The sequence below is a fragment of the Adiantum capillus-veneris genome, chromosome 16, assembly GCF_014529385.1.
Source record: "Adiantum capillus-veneris isolate H3 chromosome 16, ASM1452938v2, whole genome shotgun sequence".
Lineage (NCBI taxonomy): Eukaryota > Viridiplantae > Streptophyta > Polypodiopsida > Polypodiales > Pteridaceae > Adiantum > Adiantum capillus-veneris.
The window spans coordinates 43,413,171-43,419,044 of NC_140946.1; positions in this window are offsets into that span (position 1 = coordinate 43,413,171).

Genomic DNA, 5,874 nt, shown 5'->3' on the forward strand with positions numbered 1-5,874 from the left:
TACGGCTAAGAAGGAAGGTTGGCACTTGCTCCAAACCCTATAAAAAGGTGAGCTTTACATGCTCACTTAGTATTGGTGGTGCGTGTATTTGTGAGAAGTGTCTGTACATTAGGACTGTGAGGACTTTACCTGCAAAGGGGTAGTGCTAAGTGTCGAATCTATGTCCAATGGCAAGGATAAGTGGGCTATTGTGGAGTTGACTGCTCCATTCAATCTCCGGTGACTTTTGGCATTGAAATGGACTATTGTCCAAACTGTTTGGATGGTTGTGAGTATTCCTCATGCATATGTCGATAGAGGCACTTGAATAGCTTCTTCTGCTGAAATTTATCTCATGAGAGCTTGTAAAGCACAAGGGGGTTCATATGTTTTTTTCCCTTGTAAATGATTTCATCTCTAAAATATGATTAGTTTGACCTTTTTTATTGTTTATCTTTGAAAGCAATCTAGTTGGGTGACATCTATAACATGTGGGATACCCATGCATCACCTGCATATGGTACCAATGTGAACTAAATGTTGTGTTGTTTCCATGGGTGCAGGTGAAGGTTACTTCTCAACTATGGTTTTCAAAGTTCCTGGGCTTGAAGATGCAGACTATTATATCTTTTGGCTCTTGATTTCAGCATTGGTCTATAAAGACTATTCTGTACTAGGAATGGAAATTATAGCTCTTTTTCATTGACATAGTTTCTAGTGTCTTTTGTAATCTGAAAGGATTCTTTGGTGTATATGTTATATTTGTTATTGAAACACACACACACACACCTATGTTGTGAAGGGGGGGCTTCTACTCATAGTTTCCAAGCCCTAGTGGTGTGAGTCCATGGGTACACACTCAATAGAATGCAAGGAAAAGGAAGGTCAGTTAAAGGTTGAGTTTCGCATGGCAACTACTCTTCTATGTACGTAGCCTTTTTTTAATCAAAAATATAGAGAATAGCGTGTTTTTTCCTGAGTGTGTTGACTCTCTCTCTCTCTCACTCCTCTTTCATTCTCTGTGTGCTGCAAGCCTCCAAGGTCCCATGGCTCCTCGGCTTCACCCTCCATAGCTATAGAGCCTATCACCCTCAATGTTAATAGAAGTTGACATTGGCAAGGACTTAAAGTTTGATGTTCCTATTAAAGATTATACATGTATTTTTTTGCATCTCCAAAGAGTGGCTTACAAAAATCTCCCTAATGCCTACTTCCACTGTCTAAAGCAAGGCCGCTTCATCAAGGATTGCCCAAATCTTAAACATGTCCCTACCTTAGAGGAAGAAATTCAAGAGAAGAATGAAGGCTTTTACGTAGTCCCAAAGAGAAATTCTACTAGAGGAGAGAAAAATGCCAAATCCAAAACTTTTAGAAACAAGTTAAATTATGGCCCTTTGTTAAAAAATGTTTTTGACCCTTTGAACTATGATCTAGAATTTCTAGAGGAGCAAGAAGATGAGCAAGATCCTAACCCTAAGGATGATCTAGCAGGTACTTCCTAGAGGAAATCCCCAAAGCAAGCACCTACCTAGACTCTATCTTAAAAAGAATAAGAGTTTAAAGAAGACCCCCTTTCTAGCCTTCGAGGGGGAACTGGGGGGATGTCATCCTCATCCTTCTCTGACATTGAAGAAGAAACAATCTTGAATTCACAACTCCCCCCTTTGCTGTTCAAGGATAATCCCTCTTTTGAAGCCCAAGTGAAAGAAAAAGATGATGCCACAAAAAGGACAATCTAGGTCACTCGCTTTCTCCCTCAGTGGATATTATACTGACCCAAGCAAAGAAACAAAGGGTACTTGTGCCTCCAATCTCTAGATCCAAGAGGAAGAAGTACTCTAAAGACCCCAACAGGATCTCTGTTTCTTCTGTCAAGCCTCTACTGAAACGTAGTGAAAAATTCATTTCCCTCGAATAAAAGGCTTCTCTTTAAATTGCAAAGGTTTCACTGACCCCGCTAGAGCGCATGTGCTTAAACAATGGACTAGAGAGTCCAATATCAAACATGACTTTGTCTCTTTGTAGGAGCTCAAGTCTTTGTCCATGCAATGAATACTAATCTTCTCAGAGTTGGAGCAGGACTTAAATGGTATAGAAAAAATCATGGTAAAGGTAGTGGAGGAGTGGCCATAGACATTTCAGATCAATTTATCTCACTTGTACTAGTTTCTCACAAATTCTCCATGAATTATTGGGTTGCTATCTCATTCAAACATCCTTTCAATTTTACAATGATTTCCTTATATGCTCCTAATTCTATTTCTGACGGATCAACTATATGGTTAGAGATTTCCTACTTGCATAAGCCATGTATACTTGCAAAAGATTTCAACATGTTTGAAAATCTAGATGAGAGGGGAATAATTTAGGTCAAATTATAGGGAGGATGAGGATATGAAAAAACCCAATGGGATTGTATGGTTGAGAAGCAGAATCTACTTGACATCTCTTAAGACACAAGATTTACATGGACCAACAAGAATCAAGGTAATTGCTACAAAGCTGCAATATTGGATAGAATTTATTGGAATCTTTGTGAGCATGCAATGGGAGCTTGTGATCTCAGCTGCGAGTGATGTATACTCTTGTGGAAGCTCAGAATAAAGTGTGGAAGATTGTGTGTAAGTGAAGGTGCTACCCTAAAAAATTGTGTGTGTAGCAGCATTGTTTTCAGATTCGATTTTCTCCTTATAGAAGACAGATCTAAGAATTCTGCCCATGGGACCCCTCCGTTTCGACGTGGTTGTACTAATGTAACCACATGTGTAGCCTATAAAGGTCTTATATACTATTATAGGACAACCATTTTTTGATGCAAATTTACAAGATGTAATTGACAAGGATAAGGCTGAAAATGAGTAGGCTAGAGGTGTCCTAAGATGGGTGGTGCAAATCCCATGCAACATCTGTAGGAAAATCCTTTTGTAGCCAACCTCAACTTGAAGCTTGCCTATATATAATATGTGCTTGAGTCTGATAGGGGGCTTTCATACCTCCTTCACATGGGATGAACTCAAATTTAATGCATGCACTCAAGATATTTTTCAACTCAAGGGATCACTCTCGCAAAATTTTTGTGAGATATTTCTAGCAAGAGGACGTCCACATAATAATGATTCCTTGTCCAATAGTGTAGTGTCATAGGTAGAGCCAATGCCATTTTTTGAGCACCACTTCACATTAGCTTGTTCCCATGGTTAAAAGCTCTCTCTCTCTCTCTCTCTCTCTCTCTCTCTCTCTCTCTCTCTCTCTCTCTCTCTCTCTCTCTCTCTCTCTCTCTCTCTCTCTCTCTCTCTCTCTCTCTCTCTCTCTCTCTCTCTCCCCCCCCCCTTAGAATAGATTTTACAACCACTCACAACTCTATGTGTACGCTCTTTTCATCTATAGGAACTAGATTTTATTTATGAGCACCATATTGCAAATTGTATGTCCAATTGTATTGGCATACTTGTTAAGGCATGGCAACCTATATAATATGTGGTTCATGGCCTGACAAATCCAAGTAGGCTCTTCCAACAAATGTCTTTTTGCGTATAATATCTATATAAGTGTATGTATTTATGGTTGGTATAATGGTCTTGTTATTAGCAATGGTATCAATGTTTCTTTCATAGATGCTATATACAAGCTATGATATCGGTGTTGCTAATATCAACGATTATATCAACACTATGATGGAAATGAGATTAGTGATGCTAAGAAAATTCCCATTTGATCGTGCCACAACCTGAATCAATGGCTTGAAGAGCCCCTTGTTGTGTTTATAAATATATACACACCTTGCTCATCTATCCTCATGTACTTAAGTTTGATGTTGCCAGCCAACAAGACCCTATCTCTCATGACGTGATAGTACACCTCGATGTGATTTTTCTTTGTATGGAGCATAAGTTTTGTGCCAACTGTATGATACTAAGGGTACACGATCAATAAGAATCGTATGCCAATTGTATGGTACTAAGGGTACACAATCCATAAGAATTGGCCTATGAATCCAATTCACATTGCCACTAGGGTAGCCATGTGGCCTCTTTGGTGTATATAATCTCAATGCACAAAAAGTGATACAGCTCTCCTTTATAGTTTACATCAAAATCCTACTTTAAGAGCCTCTATACATTCTCAAATTCACCCTTATGGTGGAGACCAACAATTAAAGTACCCACATCAATGTATATGATCGCAATACATGCTTCATTCTCTCACACATACAAAGAGTAATCCGCATTGGCCATACAAAAACCATTAGAAATCAAATAGGATAAAATCCTTTTATGCCAAGTCTAGGTGCTTGCTTTAGCCCATAAAGTGCTTTTCTCAGTTCACATACATACTCAAGATATCTCACGTTCTTATATCCATGTTGCTATTTCATATACACCTCTTCTTGAAAGTCACCCTACAAGAAGATGTAAAATCGAAGCTTTACATCATTAGGATAATGTCAGAAATTTATGGAAAAGAGTATGCACAAACTTATGAGACACAATGTATATGGCTCACTAAGTGCTTGCAAATTTTTATCTTTGTACCTAATCATTGAGCCATTTGCATTGTGTTTCACTTTTTATACCTATTTGCATCCAATTATATTCTTTTCTTTTAGCAACGGAACCAACTCAGAACCAAATTTTTTGAAGTTCATTACATCTAGCTGGCGCACACCCGCCGCTAACCTAGCCCAGCTAACACTATTCATTATACATAATAGAGTAAGGAGTGGAAAGGGATATGTTATTGTCACTCTGAGAGCCACCCATCTCTACATGCTCTTGCTTCTCCCTCTTCCCTACATGCATGCACACATACATGCACGCTCCTCACAAGTGGTACCAGAGCTTCAACTCGACTTCTTCCTTTCAAACATACGTGAAAAAGCTTTGAGGAAGCTTAAGTATTGGAGCTTAATCAAAGAAAGCTAAGAAATGGAGTCGACTGTGTGAGGAAATGTGGGACGGGTGTCTAACCTCACTCCTATCTTATTGCAGACATAGCGAGAACCACGAATATAATTGTCAATCCATGGGACAAAGCTAACTCGACTAGTTCATAGAGGCTACAAGAGGTTGTCAATCTCTTGAAAAACAACAAACAACTGCATCTAAATCAAGCTACACTCAAATGACTGAAATCACCAAAAGCTAATCGCTCATCGACAAACAAATCACATCCGTTACAGCATCAAACGACATCCAAACGTTACGAAACTTCTAGGACATGTTTATAAGACCTAAGCACACATGCTTATGGTCTCAAACCTCCTCTTTAGGTCAAGTGCAAAGATCACAATTATTAACAACAGTGAGTTTTTGACCTAGTTGTTTTCAACCCAGAATGCAACTAAATGCTTAGCAATGATGCCCCAGTACCCCGCCTATACTTAGTTTATGATTTTGAAGCTTAAATTCCTACTTATATTGAAATTAGGCCACAGGTCGACAAAGCCAAAAGCTACGGATTACCATGAAATGCTTACATCAATGCGTGGAGCTCTTACTTGCGGTTGCAATGTAGCAGATGCGATTGCAATGTGACAACCGGGGAGGGAGTAGGAAGCACAAGAAGGAGAGAAGTGAGCGTCGTTAGCTCATGTTGTGTTTCTATTATCCAAAACTTATAAAAAAATTACAAAAATTGGTTTTTATCCCTTAGCCAAGGTTTTTGGTGGTCAAAACTAATAATCTGGGAGCTCTAACTAAAGATGGGTTGATACAATCTAGAACCTTGTAGCCCCCGTTCATCAACTACAATGTTTATCTAGAAAGTAGGAGTTATAATATTCTTGATTCATCAAAATAATAAATGTTTTTACAATAAAAGCTCCAAAAAATGTTATTCGAGTTAGCTTGCTGCTAACATTCCCCCCTCCTCGACTGTGTCGTCCCTTGACATAGC